The sequence below is a fragment of the Marmota monax genome, unplaced genomic scaffold (genome assembly GCF_021218885.2).
Source record: "Marmota monax isolate L192 unplaced genomic scaffold, Marmota_monax_Labrador192_F-V1.1 WCK01_AAM20220418_F8-fsc00145, whole genome shotgun sequence".
Taxonomy (NCBI): Eukaryota; Metazoa; Chordata; class Mammalia; order Rodentia; family Sciuridae; genus Marmota; species Marmota monax.
The window spans coordinates 1,523,850-1,549,772 of NW_026695201.1; the positions used below are offsets into that span (position 1 = coordinate 1,523,850).

The 25,923-nt window shown below is 40.9% G+C and overlaps 1 pseudogene; it reads left to right on the plus strand.

The window, feature by feature from the left end:
* The first annotated feature begins 219 nt into the window (after positions 1–219).
* LOC124082483 (T-cell surface glycoprotein CD1a-like) overlaps positions 220–25,923 on the plus strand; it is a 32,844-nt pseudogene continuing 7,140 nt past the window's right edge.

A 25,923-nucleotide genomic window follows, 5' to 3' on the forward strand; every position in this document is an offset into this window, starting at 1 on the left:
AGGTCCCAAGTCCTGATGAGATCCAAATCAAGAAGATCCAATAAGAAATCTCCCACCTCAAACATGATTCCCCAGTTGCTAAGCTTCAGAGTCAGTCCACTAATCCCTACTGAGAAGCAGTTATGGAGTGCTAGAGGGGCAGCCTGGGAAGGCTGAAGCACAGATAGGTGGTGGGCCCCCAGCCACACAAAATCTGCTGTGCTGGTACAGGCCAGAGGCATGACAAGTGAGGGCCAAGGTAAGTCAGGATATGGCCAACAGTCATCCATGGTGGCCTGGCTGGCCAGATGCAGACATCCCTTTCATGCAATGCTATAGCTTCAGACCCCTGAGCATGTATGATACTGTGGCCTCAACTGCCTGGAAAAGAGAAATTTCAGACAAGCAGTGAGGAAACTGAAGTAAGAAAGACCTGAATGGTAGCTCAGACTTAAGAGTGAACCAATAATTTTAGTGCTTTTCTAAACCCTGATTAGCATAAATTTGGACAAACAGCATTGACCCATGTGTTATATTGTTATGGAGCAGGTCACTCAGAAAACACACCAAGTCCCAGTTTTGTCCAAATTGAAAAGTCTTTATTCCAACTGTTCAGGACTGCTTCCTACAAGACCAAGTTATCTCTGCAGAAAACATCCTTGAGCCTCAACATTTTAGGGTATTTAAAGGCAAAAAACACATCCCAGTTGACTTAGCTACAAGCAAGCAGGTACAGAAGCTGAATTAGGCAGTTAGCAAGACAATGCAATAGGTACCTTGGTAATCCCCAAGGGACTTTCCAGGTTGGCATAGCAGCAAGCAAGCAGAAGGGAAGTGGGTCAAAATGACCCTAGTTGAGTACAGGTTATGGAATGGTTGCTAACATCTAGACCCTCAATCTCTGACAGGGTACATTGCTCAAAAAAATGGAAACTGACAGGACACTTGTAGAGTACATGCAAAGTCCAAAGACCATACCACACACCGGAATTTCATGCGAGAGATTTATTGTCGGTAACACAAGGCAAACCGCCAAGGCTGTCCCTCTGAGGAGAGCAGCAGCATGTCGGCACTCACAAATAAAATTCATAGCTCACAAGAGGAATTTCATAAGCTGCTTAGAAGCTTAAACTGGAGGGGGGTTGATTGTTTAGCAGGCACATGTTCTCACGGGAAGCTAAGCAGCATTGCCTCAAAATTGAAACTTTGGTGCCTCTAGATAAAATGGCTTCTGACCTAAAATGGTGAATCTGATGCCAATATTGATCTGATGCTAATATAAACCAAAGGGAACAATTTTACATTGTGTAAGAATTGCTATTTTGTGTTGTCAAGTATACTATGCTGGCAATTATTAATGAGTACAGAGGTGGGGCTTTCCCATGGAAGAAGCATTTCTTACCTAATATGGAATATCAGGGTAAACTGGAGTCTGTTTGGTCATTGCTCATATAGCCTGGCCTATATCAGGGCCCTATAAACCCCTGGATTTTGCACACTCAAGCAAAAACTGCTATGGGTTCTCCCTCCCCATATGAGAGTTCTGTTTATGTTTCTATTCTTGAATAAATTCTCCTCCTTTCACTCTTGCCTTCCATCATCCATGAGTTTAATTCTTTGGATTTGCTTCCAAAACTTGGGTCCTTGTCCCCGAGGCCAATCTAATAATGAGGACATGGTTTTGGGAAAAAGGAGAAAAAAAGAATGTGTTGCTTTGCTAGCAAAGGAGAACCACAGGGGACTCCTGTCCAAAGGACTGTGATTCTTCCCCTCAGCAGTAACAGGGGGCTTTTTGCCGCAGTCTGGCTGGGCACAAATCACGAGCCACTTGAAGCAGGAACAAACTTTATTTCTGAACTCCACCAGCACACTCCACACACGCTCCCCAGGAACTATCCGGAACCCCAGGCGTCTCATCCAGGAACCAGCCACCGGAAATATCTCCTCTGGAAATCCCTCCTCCTGCACTTCCCCAACCAATGAGAACTCTCTGGGAATCCCCGGGAATCCCCACGAGAACTCCAAAGTAGCAGCAGAGGCGGATAGTAATGCCTCGCCTGTCAACCACTACTATTGGCAAAATGTCAGGGGCCATTCCGACTCAGCTGTGGCTCTCAGCAGCTTTTATAGAGATGATTCAGAGAAAATGAGATTATGGAGGAGAGATCAGAAAGGAGAAGGCCAAGAAGAAGAAGATCAAGGAGGAGAAGGTTAGGGAAAAGAAGATCAGAGAAAATGAGGAAAAGAGATTAGGAGAGAGAAAATCAGAAAAGAGAAGACCAGGAAGGAGAAGTTTAGGGAAAAGAAGATCAGGGAGGAGAAGATCAGAAAGAAAAAAGTTGGGAAAAAGAAAAAAAAAGTGTAAATTTCAAAGCCACAGGGATATAGTCAAAGCATCACTTGAACCCCTGCTACAAACCCAGAAAGAAGAAATTGGTGAATTTCTGAGGTCTGCTGCAACACTGTATTTTTACATAAACTACAGTTTTTAGAAGATATTACTAGTTTGAATGTTCTGTCACATGCAGCCGAACCTAATACAGGAAGTAGGTAAGAAAGGGTTGGTAGAGTATTCCATTATCTCAGGACTTGGTTCCCAATTTTCCCCAAACCTACTCTTTGTAGGTTTAAATATATTCTCTTAAAGTGGTGCTGGGTATAGCAATGGGGAAATTTTGAGTGAGAATATCAAAAGGAGATGTTCACCCAGACTGAGGAACTTAAGACAAAAAAACTAGTTAAATAGTCCCTTGTATAAAAGTAGAAGAGATAATCATCCCCAACAACAGATAAAATATAAACAATATGAAAAATCAAGGTGACAAGTCTCTTCAAACAGCCCCCAAAACTTAAACAGCTGGTCTCATTGACACCAAAGTGAAAGAGATATTGGATAAAAAATTTAGTAAGTTCATGGTTGAAATGTTCAATGAACTAATATAAAATTTAATATGCTGTGTCCTGCATGACCACACCTGTAGTACTGGCAAGGGGTGATGGGGGGTTAGATAAAAGACACACAGAGATATGAGGATAAATAAACTTTACCTGAGATTAGGTCAAGTGTTGGCAACAGGTCCACCTTGGCCCCTGGAGCCCTACCTCCACTAGTTTGTTCTGCATGCCAGTGTGGCCAGCTCACAAGGCCATGGCGAACTTGCGGTTTTTCTGTTCCTGCTTGTCCATCTGAGACATATGTATCCCACGGGAATGCCTTGACCTTTTCTGGTCTGATGGACTTATTGTTAAGGGAGGTTTCGGTACCTGACAATAATAGATGTTGAAACTAAATTTCTCCCCCCTCCCTCCTGCTTTTGGGTAGTTTTCCACTTCTGCTGTTTGGGGTATAAAAAAAGGTGTGTTAGCAATAAAGATTATTGACTTCTGGATGAAGAACCTTGGTGTCCTGTGTGTCTTTTAACCTCGCCGTCCCTCGCCGGACTCGGCTCCCTTGGCCGGACACGGCAATTGGAGGTTCCACCGAGATCCGGAAAGCAGGGGTAAACGGACGGGGCTCACCTTCTAAGAAAGAAGGGGGAGGATTAATTTAAAGATAATTTAAAGAGACAGGGTACATACCATGGGTAACTCAACAGCGAAAGTTCGTCTGGCCAACAAACTGAAAGAGCTATTAAATACACAAGGAACAAGAATAAAAACTAAGACAGCAACCGAATTCGTTGAAATTATTGCCCAGGTTTGTCCTTGGTTTCTGACAGGAGCATTTCTTAATAATAGTGACTGGGACCTAATGAGGCATGACCTTCAGAAATTATTGAGGGACCGGGGCTCAGACAGTGTCCCAGTTGCCACCTTTTCCTTATGGAGGTTGATAAAGGATGCTTTATTAACAGATAAAGTAAAGATCAAAAATCAGCTTGCTGAATGTGAACAGGCCCTTAATCAGGTGCAGGAAGAGCAAATGGCAGAATCCTTAAAGGATGAGGGTCCCCTTGAGGACTCGGGCTCAGAGGGTAGGAAACGCCTCCAAATTTCTAAGCCCAAAAAGGATCCTGAGGACCTCAGTTCTCTCTCTGAGGAAGAGGAGGGATTAAAAAGGGAGATAGAGGAACTAGAACATCGCCTTAAAAGGGCAAATATGAGGGTGCCTAGAGCCCCCTCAATTGCCGCACCTCCTCCCTATAATCCTGATTGGAATGAGGACGCCCCTACCAGACGGGCGGGGGTCCACTGGGGTTCTAGAGTGGCTCAAGTTTTTCCAATGATTGAGAACGCCAATGCTAATGGACAGCCGGCCAAAGCCCATGTCCCCCTAGCCTTCAAGGACATAAAACAGCTTAAGGAGGCGGTCATTAATTATGGACCTCATGCCCCTTTCACATTGACCCTCTTCGAGTCTTTCTCAGCCAGTCAACTAATACCCAATGATTGGCAACAACTTTGCAGGGCTGTGTTATCTGGAGGGAATTTCTTATTGTGGAAAAGTGAATATCATGAAAGGTGCCGCGAGCTGGCTCAGATTAACCTGAATGCAGGCCATCAACGGCGAAATGCTGAAATGTTAACAGGAACTGGGCAGTATGCCACCATAGGCCAACAAATTAATTACAACCCAGGTGTTTATGCTCAAATAGCCTCAGCTGCAGTCCATGCCTGGAAAGCCCTGCCCATTTCTAAGACTGAAGCAAAAATTTCCAAGATCTCTCAAGGACCCTCTGAACCTTATTCGGACTTTATAGCCCGCCTAATGCAGGCTGCTGGAAAGATATTCCCTAATCTAGAACAGGCTATACCACTTATTAGACAACTGGCATATGAAAACGCTAACACTTACTGCCAAAATGCTATTAAGTCCTCCCGGGCCAAAAGTATAGATGACATGATTCGAGCATGCAAAGATATAGATGGGCCTCATATTACTGGTCAGGTTTTGGCTGCTGCCCTTAAGACTGGAATGCAAAAATCTGATAACAGGGGAACCCACTCTAAGGGGTGTTTTAAATGTGGAAAAGAGGGACATATAAGGAGAAACTGCCCAAAAAGGAGCGAGGGTGCTAACAGAGGGATGCCTAGAATTTGTCCTAGATGTCATAAAGGAAATCATTGGAGCAATGAATGCAAGTCAAAATTTGACATCCAGGGTAACCCAATACCATCGGGAAACAGGAGCAAGGGCCCGCCCCGGGCCCCGGAAGCCAAAGTGTACGGGGCAATGCAGGAACGAAACAGTGCCCCGGGGAGTGGACGTCTTCACCGCCTCCCACTGACCAACCCCTTTCTATCTGGGAACTCCCCAAGGGAACACCAGGAAGCGCAGGACTGGACCTCAGTTCCACCTCCCGAGCGGTATTAACTCCCCAAATGGGACCTCAGATGCTACCTACTGGGGTTTTTGGACCCCTGCCAGAGGGGACAATAAGACTAGTGTTGGGACGAGGTAACACAACTCAGTGGGGCTTGAAGATTCTTATGGGGGTTATTGATGCTGATTATCAGGGAGAAATAAAAATAATAATAAAAGCTACCCAAGGAATTGTTATTCTTCCCCCCGGGGAGCATATAGCTCAATTGCTGCTGCTACCCTTAGCTTCCATTCCTGGGCACACCCTCCGTGGGTCCCGGGGCAACAGCAGCTTTGGCTTCACTGAAACTCCCCAGGCCTTTTGTGTAGCTCATTTGGATTCGCGTCCCAACCTGACCATTGAGATACAGGACAAAACTTTCAAGGGAATACTAGATACGGGGGTAGATGTCTCTGTCATTTCTGAAAAACAATGGCCACCTGCCTGGCCCCTCCAGAGTCCCTCGGCCATATTACAGGGGATAAGACAAACCCGACCAAAAAGAAGTGCTTCCTTTTTAAAATGGAGAGATAATAAAAAACATAATGGCCATTTCCAGCCTTATGTAATAACTGGACTCCCCACGAATCTTTGGGGGAGGGACTTGCTTCATCAAATGGGGGATATTCTCACTACCCAGACTTTAAAAGGAAATAATGACTTTGTTAATGATGCAATGCTAGACATGGGATGGATCCCTGGAAGGGGACTAAGAAAGAGACATGAGGGCAGAATATCACCCATGGATCCAGCAGAACAGGTTACCCGCCGGGAAGAGACCAAAGAGAACTGGGAAATTTATCCTAGGGGCCACTGAAGTGCGGCCACCTCCACTGTCCAGTACTTGGTTATCAGATGACCCTGTGTGGGTAGAACAGTGGCCCCTAACTAAGGACAAATTACAAACCACTTCCCTATTAATTCAAGACCAGCTTAAGTTAGGACATGTGGTGCCCTCTACCTCCCCTTGGAATACCCCTATTTTTGTTATACAAAAGGGGTCTAGGAAGTGGAGACTTCTTCAGGACCTACGAGCTATTAATAAAACTATGCAACCCATGGGACCCTTACAACCAGGGCTACCCTTTCCTACTGCGATCCCAAAGGATTGGCATCTTATTGTCATAGATTTAAAAGATTGTTTCTTCTCTATCCCCTTAGACCCACGAGACCAAAAGCGTTTCGCTTTTTCCTTGCCTTCCACAAACTTTAGGGAACCTTACCAACGATATGAATGGACCGTCCTACCTCAAGGGATGACTAATAGTCCTACAATGTGCCAATATTTTGTAGCTGAGGTCTTACGACCCTTTCGACAGCAGTTCCCACAGCTCTACCTCATTCATTATATGGATGACATCTTACTGGCAAGGCCCAAGAAAGAAAGGCTTCTTCAATCTTATGAAGTCCTCCAATCCCTTCTAAAAGGGGCAAAGCTAATCATAGCACCCGAAAAGGTGCAATTTCAACACCCTTACAATTACTTGGGATACATCATTAATAACATAGGAATCTTTCCCCAGAGACCCCAGTTCCAGATAAATCAGCTCAAAACTTTACATCAGTGGCAAACATTCCTCGGAGAAATACAGTGGCTGCGCCCGTCCTTTCATATTCCAACTGGAGAGCTCAAACCCCTATATGACCTCTTGTGAGGAGATCCTTCTCCTACGTCGTGTAGAGTACCTACACCAGAAGCCTTACGAGCACTGAGGCTAATAAAAGAGGCTCTACAGGACATGCAGATTACGCAGATAAATTATTCTCTGCCCTTGTCATTTATAGTTCTACCTTCTAAAATTACTCCCACAGGAGTGTTCTGGCAAACGGGTCCCATTTATTGGGTCCACTTGCCGGCTTCTAACCCCCGGGTATTGACTCCCTTTTATGAGCTAGTTATTAACTTAATTTGGAAGGCTAAATATTTGGGTGATGCATTGTTTGGAAAAACCTTTGACATACTTATTCAACCTTACACTCAAGATATGATACACAAGTTACAACAAGAACATGACCTTTGGTGTCTTTTCCTGTGCAGCTTCAAGGGTCAGATTGATAATCACTTCCCTAAACATAGACTTTTGGAGAACTTTAAAAGGTGTCCCATTATCTTCCCAAAGATTATGAAAAGGGAACCTATTCCATAGGCCCAAACTGTATATACAGATTGGACCAAAAATGGATTTGCCGTCGTTTTTGATGGATCTCAAATTCTCCGACAACCTGTGTCAGGTCAATCGGCCCAAAAGGCAGAAGTTAAAACTTTAATCATAGCTCTCAAAGTCTATAGCTCTATTCCTCTTAATGTATATACTGACAGCTTATATGTAGCCAATCTGGCTCTAGTCATAGAAACAGCATCATATATTGGAAAGCAATCCACCATCACAGAACAACTACAGGTAGTTCAACTTCTCATTTGGGCTAGACGAGATCCTTTATACATTGGCCACATCCGAAGCCATTCAGGGCTCCCTGGACCTTTATCAGAGGGCAACGCAAAAACAGACGCTGCTACTCATGCTGTTGGCCTTTCCTGTGTGACGACCGAATATGATAAGGCCTTACAATTCCACAACAAATTTCATTTAAATGCACAGTCTTTACGCTTCCACACAGGATGTTCATAGACCAAGCTTTACAGATTGTCTCATTATGTCCAACCTGTGCACCATTTATTCATTCTCCTTCCCTTGGGGTTAATCCAAGAGGACTACAACCTAATGATGTCTGGCAAACTGATGTTACACACTTCCCTAGCTTTGGTAAGCTCTCCTTTATACATGTTTCCACTGACACATATTCTGGCTTCATTTTTGCCACCTTACATACTGGAGAGAAGGCTAAGGATGTAATCAGTCATCTTCTAAAAGCCTTTTCCTCCATGGGCACCCCACGATGCCTCAAAACCGATAATGGTCCCGCATATGTAAGCCAGACGATTCAACGGTTTTGCACCCAATGGGAAATTAATCATAAGACTGGAATCCCTTATAATCCACAGGGACAAACTATCATGGAACGAGCCCATCAACATTTAAAAACTTATTTACAAAAAACAAAAGAGGGGGAAATATACCAGAATTGTCAGGGACCACAAGCACTTCTAAGCATAACCTTATTTACTTTAAATTTTTTACTCACTGACACTGGAGGGCGCACGGCTGCACAACGCCACTTTTCCCCTCCCACTGTACAAGATGCTCAAATAAGGTGGAAAGATTTATCCACCGGAAAGTGGCAACCCCCGGCTCCACTCTTAGCTAGAGTGAGGGGAACTATATGTGTTTTTCCCCCAGGAACTGAGAAGCCCATTTGGATCCCGGAGCGCTACACCAGACCGGTGAATGAAAATTCAAGACAAAATGAAGTTCCCAAGATGGCTGATCCTGCCGCTGTTGTTCTCACTCCTTCAAGTGAGTGCCGAGACACACCTCATGAGCTGGACCCCGCTTGTGGCATTCCTTCTGGACAGGTTTGTTGAAGGAGGGCTTGACCCCCCACCTGGGAATATTCATGAATATCTTTTTGGAGCCCCTTGCGAGTGTAAGGGAGGGCCCCAGCACTCGGCCCCCTCTGGTTATATCCAGAGCATTGATTGTGGGACTAAAGTAGCCTACATGGCGGCTGAACTCAATGAAAACATCGGAGGATTTAAACAACCAAAATGGGTATATGTTAATAAGCCCGGACTTGTTGTCCCTAATCTGACCGAGACTCTTGGAAGCTGTTCCGCCACTTGTCGTTACACCCCGGCAATGCACATCTCTTGTTATACATCAGCCTCAATTTGTGTTAATAATCAAGGAAAACAATATTTTGAGGCCATCCTAACTAACACCCGTGGAGAATGGGGGACCACTTATAATTATATTCCTTTTCTTGGTGACCGGGGAAGGGAAGGTATCACGACTCGGTTAACGGAGGCGAGATATGAGGGCGTCATGGGTAAACCTTCCTGCTGGCCCATGCAGGCCCCCATCAGAATCTCTGATGGAGGGGGACCCACTGATGCTATCAAACACCTTCAGGTGATTAAGCTTTTAAAGCCAGAGATCCCTAAGCCTACATACCACCCCTTGATAGTGCCCAAATCCCAGCTTCCTGATTTAGATGCCAATACATTAGATATCCTAGAAACTACCTTTTCTTTACTTAACAGTTCCAATCCTACATCATCCTAGATGATGTGCAAACCCTATCGGGAACCATTAAAGACTTACAAGACCAGATAAACTCCCTAGCAAAAGTAGTTCTTTAGAACAGGCGGGATTTAAACTTGCTTACTGCCAATCAAGGGGGAATTTGTTTAGCCCTTGGGGAGAGGTGCTATTTTTATGCTAACAAGTCTAACATAGTTCGCACAAAAATTAAACAACTCCAAGAAGACCTAAAAAAAAAGAGGAAAGAATTATTTGAGAACCCTCTCTAGACTAGACTTAATGGATTTTTGCCTTATCTTCTTCCCTTATTGGGACCATTGTTAGGCCTCCTTCTAGTAGTGTCAATAGGACCCTGCATTGTAAATAAGATAGTACAATTCATTAAAGATCAACTTAATATCTTAGCCTCTAAGCCAATACAGGTTCACTATCAATGCTTAAAGATGGATGATCGCCCCTCTGAGATATACTTCAAACCTATCCGAAGATGAGTGTCCTCCTTAAAAGAAGAACTCCTGCCATATCTTTTCTCTATGCATACCTCTCCCTCTTGCCTTCCTGTACTAGGATCTTTGCTGTCTAATCTCTCGGTCCAATCACATCTGCCATTCGGCGGTGACGGTCATGGGTCCCGTGGGTGGAGACGGTTAAATGTTCACCGCAATAATGTCTTGATAGGTCATAACACCTTGAGCTGATCTTGTAGTACCCAGTGACGGGCAACTTTCACGCTTGCTGTGCGACCTAAGACAGGGAATCGGGGCCTTCCCAGAGACGGGTAAACATCGCAAGGGCTGTGAACGACCTAAGACAGGGGCTACTTGATTCCCACTGGCATGCAAAAAACAAAAGAGGGGAACTTGTTGGCAACAGGTCCACCCTGGCCCCTGGAGCCCTACCTCCACTAGTTTGTTCTGCATGCCAGTGTGGCCAGCTCACAAGGCCATGGCGAACTTGCGGTTTTTCTGTTCCTGCTTGTCCGTCTGAGACATATGTATCCCACGGGAATGCCTTGACCTTTTCTGGTCTGATGGACTTATTGTTAAGGGAGGTTTCGGTACCTGACAATAATAGATGTTGAAACTAAATTTCTCCCCCCTCCCTCCTGCTTTTGGGTAGTTTTCCACTTCTGCTGCTTGGGGTATAAAAAAAGGTGTGTTAGCAATAAAGATTATTGACTCCTGGATGAAGAACCTTGGTGTCCTGTGTGTCTTTTAACCTCGCCGTCCCTCGCCGGACTCGGCTCCCTTGGCCGGACGCAACAGTCAAGTGCTGCTCTCTGATGGAGAAGCAGTATCTGAAGAGTTACAGCAGCAATCTTTATTTGTATATGTCTCATTATCAGGTTAAATACTATGCAAGTATTATTCTTTGCACTCAGGAAATTTACAGAACTAGAAACATCTATGCAGCTTTTCCACAGTTGCAATGTGCAATGTTGGGAGATTTGTGCAGCATTCAAAGTGGTCCATTGTTTAAAGTTATTGTTAATCAGGCAGGCTTAGGAGTAGCAGAGCTGGTGAAACATTATTGTTGTCTTGCATTATAATTCCTCTATCCCTGGGAGCTATGTGCCTGAAATCAATGTAAAAGATTATTGGACTCTTGCACAGAGCCTCTTTGGGTGAGGGGGGCATTACCATAGCAGCTAAGTATATTGTGCCCTTGCACAGAAACATTTACAGGCAGCAGGCATGCCATAGCAATGAAGTCATCAGAGACCCCCAATCTCAGTCACTGCTCTCCCATTCCCTATCACCACCCTCCATAGTAATGAATGAACTGAAATAAAACAGGAGGTAAAAGAACATTTCAATAAAGAGATATAAGTTCCTTAAAAAAAAGAAACAGATATCCTACAAATGAAAGACTCAATAAATCAAGTAAAAATTGTTTGAAAACATTAGCAATATACTAGATGATATAGAAGCCATTTTTGTAGGCCTTGAATACAAGTCTTGATATATAGTCTTGAAAATAAAATCAACAATAAAGAAAAGATGTCAAGAGATCAGGATCAGAATATTCAATAACATTAACAGGTAACATCTTAGAATCACTGATATAAAAGAAATCTCTGAGAAACAAACCAATAAATTCACACACTCTTCAATGAAATAATATCAGAAAATTCACCAAAATTTAGAAATAAAATGAAAATCCAAATATGAGATACATTTACATGCCCAAGTAGAAAAGATTAAAAAAATACTCTCCAAGATATGTTATAATAAAAATGTCTAATATACAGAACAAGAATAAACATTTTTACATAAATTACTGCATAAAATTTATTTCACATATTTAATACACATTTAAGACTAAAAGAAAAAACAGAAGCAAAACCAAACCAATCCAAAATAACAACAACAACAAAAAAAAACCCACAAAATGACACTTAGCAAACAAGAAATCAATAAACTGTCAAAACCTGCTAAATAACATTGATAACAAACTTGAACATCCGACTTTGTGGCAAAAGATTGACTGCTTTCCCCTGAAGATACATAAAAAGGCAAAGATATCCTCTCACCATTGTTATTCAACATCATTCAAAAATTATGTGATGAAGATCAGTAACTGACATGTAGTAAAAGAGAAGAAATATAACTATCCCTTATCATAGACAATGTGTTTAAACAGAACATAGCCATCAAATTTATCTTTAGCTCATAACTATATCATCTTTTTATTATTTAATTTTTTGGGGTCTTTTAAAAATTTTTATTTGTTTTTTTTTAGTTATACATGACTCTAGAATGTATTTTGATATATCATACATACATGGAGTATAACTTCCCAATTTTGTAGTTGTGTATTATATGGAGTTATACTGGTCATGTATTCATATATGAACATGGAAAACTGATGTCCAATTAATTCTACTGTCTTTCCTATTCCCATTCCTCATTCCTTCCCTAAAATTCCCCTTTCTCTAATCCAAAGAACTTCTATTCTTTCCTACTTCCCTACCACTTATTGTGTGTTATCAACCTCAACTCTTATCTCAAGTTACCTCTGCTATTGCCACCACCAACCTTATCACCTGCATACTCAGCCCTCTGCCACCTGCTCTCAATGTCTGGGCCCTTTATACCCTAGACTCTGCCTGTCCACTCCTACCCTGCGCCCACTGCACTATGTCTCATTAGCAGGGCAGGCCCTGTCTGCCATCACCTTTCCACCATTATCTCCCCGCTGGCAGGCACAGAGAGAGAATGGGACACACACCCAACAGTGTCCGGGCAGAACATAGGTGCAGCTATCCCATCCAGTCTGTTTCACATTGTTTTGTAACTGTCAGGATGAACCTCAAGCCCATCTTTGTTCCAAGTGTCATGTGTATCCCTACATAATTTGGCTACAATTTCTCAGTGGTCACTCAAGTACCAGAAATTGGGGTGACCACTTTGGGAAAGAGATTAACTTCCCCTTCATCCTAGCAGAGGCAAAGCTCATTTGAGCAGCTGAGGCAGGTGGAAATAGGCAACCAGTGGGCAACTTGCATGGCGTCATGGAGTGGGGTCCCTGGTGCCTAAGAGTTCCTGCAATCATCCTGTGGGTATCCCTGAGCCCAAGGGATGCAACATTAGTAAATTAAATGGCCAACAGCAGAGTGTGTAACAGATTGAGACAGAAACTTCAAAAAAAAGTGAAAAAGTTTTGTATTTTAGTACTTTTAAAAGAACTCCCCCCTGCTTTTTTAATACAATTCTACTATGGTGTGAATCTTTATTTCTTCCTCAAATTCATATTGAAATCCTAACCATCAATGCGATGGTTAGTAGGAGGTAGGGCCTTGGGGAGGTGATTATATTATGAGGTTGCCACCCTTAGTAATGAGATTTATAAGCCACCCAATCCATGGCATTCTGTGACAGCAGCCTAACTGGGCTAAGACAAGGCTTCACATTCTCATTTTCACAGGATCCCATGAGATTATGGCTGGTGCTCTTGAGTGTGGGGTGGGGAAAGCAAGGAGATGACAGTTGGGTTTGGGTAGAAAGGAGAGGAAAGAAAATTAAGTAAGGAATGAAGTTCTGAGACCCAAATGTCAAGATATGATTAGAGACATTAAGGGCATAACAGATGGTGGAGAAGGAGGAGAGGGGAGAGGGAAGGGAGTAGATTACAGAGAGAAATGAAGCAGAGCCCACATTTCTTCCCCCCGACTTTCCCCTGACACAGTGCCTCCTGATCAGAGATGCAGGTAGCTACTGGTGCTTGGGTCAGAGTCCCACTGAGGATCTGCAGCTCCCCAGTCCACTGCACCCCTGAGTGAGCTCTCAGCTGTGGAGGGTGGAAGACAAGGACTGGGGAGGGGAGAGGAAAGGATGGAGACCATTGGGAGCTGCCTGGGGGAGGCTGAGAGCTGGAGAAAGCAAGACTGTAGGAAAAGGTCTTTTGACCTTTTGGGGAGGTGACCAGGAGCAGGAAAAAAGAAAATCTTTGAGACAGGAGATGGTTATATAGTTCACTGATTATTTCCTCCCTGGTCACAGGAAATCATGAGGGAAAAGCCACAGCAAGTAAGATACATGCCAATTAAAACTCAGCCGGGCAGGGTGTCCCAGTTCTCCTAGGGGCACCCAGGATTCTTTCCTGTATCACAAGACCTTCCTTCAGGATTCCCTTTCTTGAAGCATTGCTGCCTAGGCTACAAACTGGCTTGTGTTCCTCCTAATGATACCCACCTGTTGGAGATCAGGAATGGGTTCTTATTACCTGGTGTTGAAGAATCAACAACTGAGGGTTGCCAAGGCAGGAGCAGAGAGCAAGTTTTATGGAAGAAAGTTCTGTCTTTGATAACCACTTTGTCACTCTGTGGACTGCACCATTGTTACCTACACGGACTGCCTGATCTTTGCCCCTGCCTCAGTTTGCCTAGGAAGGTGACCTATCCTGTCCACTTAGGCCAGTCAGGGCTGCAGGTGAATTGCTTTTTGGCAAAGAAAGCATGTGGGGAGCCACACCTTGGGCCCATTTTATGGAATGATCTTCTTAACCTCATGTTCCCACTATTCTCACCTATCTGTGCCCTAACATTAACATGTCTAAGCGTTGCTCCCCTTCACACCACCAGGACCCCTGAATGTCTCCTTCCCCACACGGCTTTCCTCAAAACCCAGATGCGAGCTGCCCGCCCCACGTGATCTCACTGTGCCCTCTGACTTCCCACCTCACCAACACCAACCTCAATCTCCCTCCCAGAGAAACCCACTGTCTGTCAGGACTTCCTGCCTGTGCTGGCTTCTCCTTCCCCCTCCCACACTTCCTCAGGATTTTTTTTCCCTACATATGACCTGTGTGTTTTTTCTCTCACAGCAAATTTCTTGCAGTGAAAGGAGCTTCAGACTGAGTCATGGTGCTCTCCTGCAGGGGACACCTGCGCTAAAGTGAAACAGCATGTCATCCCTGCGGCCTCAGTGTCCTTCCATGTAACCCTGAGTGCTAAGGGAAGGTTGGCCAGTATCACTTGGGGTGGTGATGTTCTTGACAACTGCTGGGCTCCCCTTTCTACTCTAGGACAATAGTTCATCATCCAATCCTTGGAATTCTCTGCACAAATATAGAAGACACAGTTGTGAATCCTGTTTTTGCCAAGATGACACCCTACATACCTTGAAAAGACATACTGCTAAAAAAAAAAAACACCACCGAATGTAAAATAATAAACTCTTCCTAAATACAGAGATACACTTACAGTGAATTTAAGGAAGCCCCCTTGGGAATACAATGATGAAGAAATGTTAAACTAGAAAAATAGAATCTGATACCTGTACAAACAATATATTGTTGTACGTGGGTTCTCAGGGGTTTGGCTACAGTGATCTCTTACTTCCAAGGACTCAGTACTGGATCAATAAGGTCAGACTTGGAATAGAGGATACTGGAAAGGCAAACACCCAATACATTTTTAGCAATCAGGGAAATGCAAATCAAAACTAAATTGAGATTTCAGCAACAGGAATTTCATAAGGAGGCAGAACGTGGGAAAAGGATATATTTCAAGCAATTGTGACTGAGAATTTTTCAGAACATGTATTTTGAGATTTAGAAAACACCAAAGTAAAATTGATAATTATGAAAAATAATCTTCGCTTTTCATAGGGAAGAAAGAAACTCAAGAGATGTAGGTAACTCGTAATATAAGAAAAGGTAAAACAAAGTTATTTGAGGGCATTTTTCATTTCTTAAATATGCATTCAATTAATGTCTACTCAACCCCAAGGGCATAAATAACCTCCATGATAACATTAGACAGAGTAGAGAAATAAAAACTCATATGCTAGAGAAGAACACGTATAAACCAAGCATACATATAACACCTGAGATAAAGCATTCAGACATAAGTGAGTTTAAATAAATATATTTTATTTATATTTACTATTTTCATGACCTTGTTTACAGTGAACACTAGAATTTTGGCTGAAAAAATTAGATATGGCCAACGCAGAGAACACATATCTCAAGGGTTTTTAATTCAGAAATTTATGAAGATATCAGAAAAGATTGAAATTGAGCCTACATACTAAATACCACCCATGATACTTTCAGAGGTCACATATGAGCTTCTCCTAACTCCTCAGTAAGAGACTAACACAGGGTGGTACTCTGTGTTAGCTACTTTTCCATCAATATAGTGAAAAACCTGAGATAATTAACTTCTAAGAAAAATAAAATACTTTGTTTTCTTTTTGCTCACAGTCTTAGAGGTTCCAGTTCCCAGTCAGTGGCCCCGTCACTTTGGGTCTATGGAAAGTCTGCACATCATGGTGGAAGAACATGGCATCACAACCAAAGGAGCACAGAGGAGAAAGACAGGAAAGAGGAAGAGGCAGAGGTCCTCCAACCCCCTTCAAGGACAAGCTTTCAATGACCAAGGACTTAACCTCCCAGAGGTCCCACCACCTCCCATTAACTGCACCCTGGGAACCAAACATTTAACACATGAGCCTTTGGGGACATTCAACATCCAAACTACAGTGTGTCCCATGACCTCATTTCCCTCCACTAGGCCTCACCCCTTGAAGATCTGTCACTTCTCAATACTTTACATTGGGGACCAAGATGCCAGCGCATGAGCCTTTGGGGAACAAACCACACCAAATCACAGCACTGCAATGCTGTGTTTCTTGACATGATTTCAAGAAACCAATCAACTTTGCTGCACTGGAGTTGAGTGCATAATTATTCAATTAATTTTATATAATTGCTTTATGCCTTATCTCTTTTTATATTTCACAATAAAATAATTTGAAAAATAGCACCACCACCACCAATGGAATAAAGAAAAGGAAAGAAAATTTTCTTTGGTTTGACTTGTAGTCCTTTTTTTTCTGAAAACCTATTTTCTGTTCTCATCTCAAATAGGTCTCTACTGATCAGGTTTTCTCCTGTTTATGAACTTTAAGGATAATGTACAGAGGGTCCACAACATTTCCTACTCACTTCTTCAAACTGTTACATATTTTTATAGGGCTGAGAATTATTGGCCCTTGTTTTCACTTGTTCTCTTACAATCCCTACTATATTTTTGTGCCCAGAATTGTTTCACGCATGGTGTCCAAGATGCAAATTGTTTCCCAACAATAAAAGACATGAATGCCAGGACTCTTCCTTTGTATTCTTCTACCTTGAGCCTCTAAAACATTTTTTTTAGTGATGTCACAAGAAAACCACAAGGATTGCTGAAAGGAACCTAAATAGGAAATTCCATGTGACAGGCATGCCAGTCTCCTCAAATTCAACTAGACAACTGTGAAATCTGAATCAAATCCAGCAGGTATTCCCACTGAACTCAACAAGCCAATACTCAAAATAATTGTGAGCAAGGAAAGGAACATGAATATCCAAGATGTACTTTAAAAATGCAATATATATATATATATATATATATATATATATATATATATATATATATACATATATATATTCTCACACATATGCGTGTGTGTGCGTGTGTGTGTGTATTCACAGTTGTCTAGTTGAATTTGAGGGGACTGGCATGCCTGTAATATGGAGTTTTCTATTTAGTTTCCTTTTAGTAACCCCTATAGGGTTTGTGTGTGTGTGTGTGTGTGTGTGTGATAACTAAAAGAAAACAAAAATGTTTTAGAGACTCAAAACATATATATAACATTGTCCACAGTCATCTGCTGTGGCAATGGACCATGGGGATCTCTAGCTTGCGTTTTCCCCCTAAGGAGAAGTCTGTGTTGGTTCTAAACCAATCTAGGTGGGAGTGTGTGTACATTTCTTCAAATTATAAGAATGTTGGTCCTACATATCAGTGGTACTAGTTAGTTGACTGTCATTTTAAACAATTAAAATTTGATGTCAGTAGGATGGCCAAGTAGAGTGTCCTGTTCTTTATTCTTCTCCACAAAAAAGAAACACAGCAAAGAATAAACGAATATGTTCTGAGGGAGTAACTAAGGAAGTAAGCCAGAGAGCAGAAGAGAAGTGACAAGATCCCCCCAGTACAGAAAAGCCCAAGGTGACACTATAGAAAGGATGAACACTCTAGAAACACCACAGTCTTTCCCACCTGGATTGGCCAAGACAGACTTTTTATGGAAAAAAAAATGTAAGCTGGAGATCCCCAATGGTCTCCATTGCCACCACAGATGACTCTACAGGTGATTTCCACAGAACTCACAAACCTCAAACAATTTCACCAGCCCACATTTTGTGCCCTCTGTGTCCCACGATCTAAGCTGTTATCATTGGGCACCACTTTGAAACTGTACCCACTGTACCACCAGTTTTCTTCAAGATATTCCATAGAACTTAGAGAGAGGGAAACCCTTCAAACTCATTCTATGAAACAAATGTTGCCCTGTTACAAACACCAGGCAAGAACATGGCAACAATAACAACAGCAAAAGCAAACTTACTATGGTTCAATAGCCACAGTGAGCTTGGGTGTAAAAATTGTTTTACTTATTTGTTTTTTTTTTCTTTTTAGATGTAAAAAATTTTAACCAAACACTATCAAATCAAATTTAATAGCATATCAAAAAAATAATTCACTGTTATCAAGTTGGTTTCATCTGGGGACACAAGGATGGTTCAATATGTAAAAATCTCAAAAATGGCTCAAGAAGTGCAAATCAATAAATATAATATTTCATGTCAATAGAATTAAAGGCAAAGCCATGTGGTATGCTCAATAGTTGCAGAAAAAGCATTTTATAAAAATTCAACATTCCTTTCATTATAAAAGCCTTGAACAAATTAGCTAGACATATTTCAACATAATAAGGGGTACATATGACAACCCCACAGCTAACATCATACTGAAGGGGGAAAATCTAAGAGCATTTTCTCTGTAATCAGAAAAAAGACAGGACTAGCCACTCTTACTGTCATTATTCAACAATACTAGAATTTTGAGCCAGAGCAAGTAGGCAAGTCAAAGAAATAAAATGCATACCTATAAACAGGAAGGCAGGAAGTTAAATTATCCTTAGTAGCAGATGATATAATTCTCCATATGTCGAAGTCTAAAGACCCCACCAAGAGATTATTAGAAATGATAACAAATTCAGTAAAGTAGCAGAGCATAAAACCAACATAAAAAAAATTGATAGCTATTCGATTCACCTATAACAAATTTGCTGAAAAAAGAAATCAGGAAATCAATTTCATTCATTCTAGCCACCAAACTAACAAAGAAACAAAATGTCACCACCAACAAAACAAAATCCCGAAGATTAAACTAAATCAAGGAAGTGAAAGACCTCTACAGTGAACATTGCAAAACACTGATTAAACAAGTTAAAGAACACACACACACACACACACACACAGTGAGACCTCTCATGTTCATGAATTAGAAAAATTAATATTAAAATTCCCATACTAGCCAAAGTGATTTATGGATTCAATTCAAAATTCCAAAATTCCAATAACATTCTTCATAAAACTAGAAACAAAGTCCTAAAATTTACTTTTGGAAGCACAAAAGACCCTGACTAGCCCAAGCTGTCTTCAACCAAAAGAATAAAGCTGGAAGCACAATACTAACTGATAAATCTAAAAAAATATCTGTAACTTTTAACCTAGAAAGTTCATTTCTGTGTGTATCCTAAGAGATGAGTGTTTATATTTATAAAGACGTTTACAAACCAGCTGTGGTGGTGCTGAAGCAGGAGAATCACAAGTTCAGGGCCAGCATGGGAAACATAGTGAGACTCTATGTCAAAGTGAAATTTTAAAAAGGCTGGGGATGTAGCCCATGGTGAAATCACTTGCCTAGCTTGCAAAAGGCCCTGGATTCAATGTCTAGGACTGACAAAACAAATAAAACTTGTCTAAAAGTACTTAAAAGTATTTTAGTTATTCAAAATAACTAAAATCTGGTGACAATTCAAATGTCAACCTACAATAAATTGGATAAATTGTTGTATGGTCACACACAATGGAATGCTACACAGAAAAGAAAAAGATTGAACTACTGCTACAAATCACAATATGGATAGATCTCAGAAATAATGTTCTATGAGGAAAGGGCATTAAGATTCTATTAATGCAAAGTTCAAAAACAGAATCAAAACTAACCTAATGTGATAGAGATCAGAATATTGATTACCCTTAAGAGGTTGTTGACTGGAAGAGGAACCATGACTCAGACTTCTGGGTGCTAAAAATATTCCTTTTTAGGATCATGATCTTACTTGGGCTTCTTCCAGGAATAATACCATAAAACAGGAAAAAGATAAAGCCAAAAGAAGCTTTATAGGTAAAACTTTATTTGGGGGCATGATATCAGGGGTGGGGGGACACTAAGGGTAAAACAGGAAAGGATGGAGAGCCAATACAGAGGTGCTATCAGCCTTGTCACTAGTGTGAAAAACTGCGATCTGATCTTGCTGGGACTTTCTGGCCCTCCATACCAATTGTGCCTCTTATTATTTACCCGAGGGGTTTTGGAGGAGCACATATACATGACCTCACACCATCAATAGTTAGGATGGTCCCATGAGATGTTACCTCCCACAGGTGGAGTTCTGAGTGCTAAGTTCACACATGCTAAGTAGCTTCTTCAGGTGTCCCAGTCACATCATGAGAAAAGTCTTGGCGCAAATGCACAGAGAATGTTCACGGCTGCAGGAAAATGAGCCTGTCACAATTGCTTCATTAGGGATGGAGGGAAGAACTGGCCTTGATGTAAGGCAGGGTAAAAGAGGTGTCTTGCTACTATATTACTATATTGACAAACAAAAAATATATGTAAACTCAAAAATCAATCTTTTTTTTTTCCCAAAGAATGTCTTAGTCCTCCAATATTCAGTAACTAAATACTCCATGCTCAGTAACAGTTACCGAGTCTCCTAGTTACTCCATGCCACCTAGTGGTAAAATACAGACATTTACAAACATCATCAGGTGTTTAAAGAGAAAATTTGCTGTTTCACCATTTCAAACTGAAATTCTGGTGCCTGACGTAGAACTGTTAAACTGCAGTTTATTTGTTGGAACCCTTATCTTAACTCACTATTTTTAAGAAGAACAAACAAGCTTATTTTGGTACTTTTAAGTAAACTGTAAAGATGTGAGGAGGTTTGTAGGTGATAATTTTGCTGTAAATGGCAGAGTTGATTATCTGCCTCTGGGCCATTTCTCCCCTATTTTGTTCCATAGTTACCGTCAGCCTGAAATAAGATCCACATGCTGCATTTGTAATCTACACAATCATAATTCTTCCAGTCTTCTTTTGTTAAGAATTTTTGTGTGTAAGTCTATGAGTAACATAGGTCTGTAACTTATTTTATATAATTTCTTTGTAAAGTTTCAGTGTTAGGCAAATGCTGTACTTATAAAATAAATTGAGAGCTGCTTCCCTTTCTATTTGTCAAAGATTTTATATATCATTAGCATTTTTTCTCCTCTTAATCATTGATAAAGTTCACTAAGCCTTCTGGTTCAGAATTTTTCTTTATTGGTTGAGTTGAAAAAAATAAATATGTTAATATTTATTTTTAATTTTTTTTTGATATCTATTGTTTTAATAACAAATTACCATAGAGTTATCACAATATTTACTTTCTCCTCTCAATTTCTGTAAATTATGTTCTTAAGAATTTTTAAAAATTTAATCTACATTCTCAAATGTATTGACATCAAGTTTTTCATTATATTCCCATCTTATCAATTTAATGATAGAGTTTGTGCTAATATCCTTTCTTTTATTCTTGATACTGGTAATTTGATAATTTTTTTTCTCTTTTTATTCATTATTCTTGTTAGGGATATATGAATTTGATTAATCTTTAGAGGAAGTGTTTAATTTTCAACTATTTAGGTATTTTCTAGATGTCTTATTGTTATTGATTCCAAGTTGATTTCCATTGTGATCAGAGAACATATTCAGTGGTTTCAATTCTTCCATATTGAATGAAACTTCTTTAATGGCAGAACCACAGTGAGTGTTCTGTGCATGTTGAAAGAAATCACATTCAGAAGTTGCTCAGGTATAATGTCTGATAGACATATATTGGGTCATATTGGTTGATATTATGGTTCCAATCTTCTGTATACAGATCTTAATCATTTTGTCTGTCAATTGCTAACAAAAGATATGTTTAAAAATATCTCCAAGCATATTTGCAAAAACGTCTTTTTCAGTGCATATTAGTCATCATAATACACAGGTGCACTTCGCCATAGTCACACATGCATGAAATATAATTTGCTTCATTTTGGTCTCAGGTACTCTTTCCCCTCCCTCTTTCCTCTCCTTTTTCCCCTTTGTCTTCTCTATTAGCATTTCTTCTATTTATTTATTGTATTTTTTATAATTGGTGCTTGATAGATACACACACAGGTGAAATTCACTGGGGGATATCATATATTTGCAGAAGCTTTTTGGTTTGTTGGCATCCCACTTATTGATTCTTAGTTTTATTTCTTGAACTTTAGGAGTCTCCATAAGGAACTTGATGCCTGTGTTGATATATCGGAATGTTGAGCCTACATTTTCTTCTTGCAGTGGCAGAGCTTCTAGTCTAACTCCTAGGCCTTTGATCCACTTTGAATTGATTTGTGGGCTGGGAGAGAGACAGGGGTCCACTTTCATGCTTCCACATATGGACATCCAGTTTTCCCAGCACCACTACCTTGGTCGGCACCCATTTTATTTATTTTTTAAGAGCTAAATTTTATTTTGTTCATTAATTCTAACTGTTATTTTTGTATAAATGTTCTATATTTTTTGAAAAAAATGGTTATTTTTAGTTATATATAACAGTAGGATTCAATTTGACATAATTATAGAATCATAGGATATGTTTTTTATAGTTCATTCTCCACTACTTCTTTCCCTTCTCCCCTCCCCAGTTCTCTTTCCTCTAGTCTTTAGTCTACTGATCTTTCTGGCTATTTACTTACAGTTTCTTTGTTGTTTGTTTGTTTGTTTGTTTTTAGTGTCTTGTGGATATGCATTATGGTGAGATTCCCTGTGGTATATTCATATATGTAAATAGGAATGTTAGGTCCGATTTGTTCCACTGTCTTCCATTATCCTGTGCCTACTCTCTCTCCTTCAATGCCCTTCCTCTGTTCCACTGATATTTATTCTATTTTCATGGAATTCTACCACTCTATTTTCTTTTCTCTTTTTCCCCCTTATTTTGGACTAGTTTTGGTTTATTAGAGAAAACATTTGACCCTTGGCTTTCTGAATTTGTCTTATTTCACTTATATGATAATTTTCAATGATTCTTAAGTTTGGTCTCTTAATGTTATCCCAGCTGTTTTACATATTCTTTTCATAGTCTCTTAACATCTGTTCTTTATTGTCAACTTTATTTTCAAGATTATATACTTTGTCTTGAACTCCTTGGGATTGGTCTTCAATGCCATCTAATCTATTTATGATGCTTTCCTTTCAATCTTTTATTTTCAGGAATTCCATTTGTTTCTTCTGCAGATTCTTTATAGAAATTACCTTTCACTTCCTGTGTTTTCTAAGTTCATGCCTTACACCTTCTTTTGTCTTGTTGTACATCATCTTAACATTTCATAGTTAAGACTATGAAATTTCTAAATTCTTTCTCTGATATGTTCTCCATTGCTGAATCAACGGGGCCAGTTGTTGGAATGTCTTGGCTATTTGGTGTGGTTTCTTCCCTTGGTATTTCATACGGCTCTTATGTCTGTCCATCTTCTGGGATGATTATAACTTTTTTAACATAAGGGATTATATAGTAAACTTCTTCCTTTTAAGAGCCCAGGGATATAAATGTGTAACTATTGATAATTTTATTCAATTTGTGTCCTTTGTGGTTCCCAATTCAGCACCACTTTGAGAGAAGCCACAGATCCCTATTTACTGCAATCCTTCGGAGCAAATCCACATACTATTCAATCTTAGGAAAACCCAAAAACTTGTTGATAGTGTTCTCAACAGTTTCTATAATCCAGATATAAACTTGTTGTAAAGTTCTGGAATATGTTGAAAAGTTACTAATCAAACAGTCAAACTGCTAAAACAATATGTAGGGGTTGAAAAGGGAAGAGAGAAATTTGGACAAAAAGAGGAGAGAGAAAGAAGAGAAAAGAAAAAATATAAGAGAAAAAAATGAACCCTAAAGTAAAAATAAGAGAAAAGCAAATTGGTGGGGTGGAGGAGATTGAAAGTCAACAGGTAATATAACAGGGAAAAGGAGGTAAGAGAAGCAAATATGAACCTAAGCTAGGAAAACAAGGAGAGAATTATTCAAAATAATGCCTTAAAACATTAGAAGAAATACAATCAAATGGGCTGATGTCACAATATCAAATAGTAGGGTAGCAACTATCAAATGTAGAGGAAGAGTGATATATGATCAAAGTTGACATTTCAGCTATTTATGATAAACCATGCCAAGTGAAGAGAATTCTTATTGAATGTCTGTCTGGATTTCATCAGCATCTGAGAGATTTAGAAAGTGTCCATCACTCTTCAGATTTGGATTCCTCCAGAAATTCTGGGCACAGGAGCCACTCTCCTAGTTGCTATGAACTCTCTACCAGCTGGTTCTCATTTGAACCCAGGGTCCTGAGTCTGGATGCTCTGAGTATGTGGTGTTGTATCTGTTGGCTCTTTCTGTGTGCAGGAGTTCAGAATACGGGGCTCTGGGCTGTTGGTTTGATTGCTGCAGGTAATCACACACCTGCTCCTCTCCACAGGGTCCTCTTCAAAGTGACATAGAGGCTGGTGACTGTCTGCAAGTGTGAGACTTGTGGTTGTGTTTCTCTATGGGTTGTGAGTGGTACAGAGGCATCCCCCTGACCAACACAAATTGCCAGAGCACTGTTCCTGCTACCAGAAAAGAGGCTCAGCCAGTTCCCCTAGGTTCTAGTTCCCACTGCCTAAGGTTGTGAACCATGGGTGCCACTTCCTTCCAATGCTGAGGACAGAGACTGCCTTCCCTCCTGGGTTCTGAGATCCCATTTCCCGCCACCATCTCTGCCAGGCTCCCGTGGACCATGTGCAGACTGATGAGCTAGCCAAACACTTCCTAGGAGTGTCCTGCTCTTGGGTCTGCCTCAACCCATTCCCCTTGTTTGTAATAGAGTGGGATTTGAGGGTTTCAGCCACTTTCAGTTGGTAGTTATCCCTCTACAAGTTCCTTGTAGAAGAACTCCCTCTGGTTCTATTCATTTCTGTTTGAAGGAGAGGTGAGGCTGTTATGCCCAAATGGCTGTCATGCCTGGCCTAGCACTCTGTCCACTGCTGGATCTCCTTCAATGATCCTGCTGTTCCTGTTGTGTTTCAAGTTGGCCTGCATTTTCCCAGCTACTGCTCAAGTAGTGAGCTTTTATCATTTTCATCTTCCTTTCTCTCTCTGTTGCCCCACCTTCTCAATTCTCTGCTTTGGGTTTAAGGTTAAGGCATTCTATCCTTATTTTCTGCTCTAGTTACCAATCTACAAGTCTCTCCAGATCTCATACTGTCTGATATGGGGTCTTAGAACATGTATGCTGTCCCCATCTGTCGTCAGCTGTTCCTTCACTGCCTCCTTTCTTCTTCTATCTTCTAGGAGATTTTGATGTACAGAAGGAAGGCACAGAATCTGTCAGGCATCCCAGGAGGATGTTTTGAAAGGCCACGAGGACATTGTACAAGAACATGGGGCGAGAGGTGTGGAAGCTCTCAGTGGTTAGGAAAAGGGGACGCAACATGGAAAGCTTGTGACTATCTCTTGGTAGGTAGAAAGCTTTTTTGTTTACTTGTTTGTTTGTTTGTTTGTTTTTGTGTGTGTAGTGATGTTTAAAACTCTGGAATCTAGGATTCTGGTTTTCTGTCATGAGCCTAGGAGCTCCTACTGCAGACAAAGCACAGACGACACACATTCTCTAGGGTCTGACTCACAAATGGTAGATCTGCAGCCAAACTCCTTCAAAAGCAAATAGATGGATACCACCAAGGAACAAGTGGAAAAACTACACAAAAGATGTGATCTTGAAGCTGCTACAGCAGAGGAGGG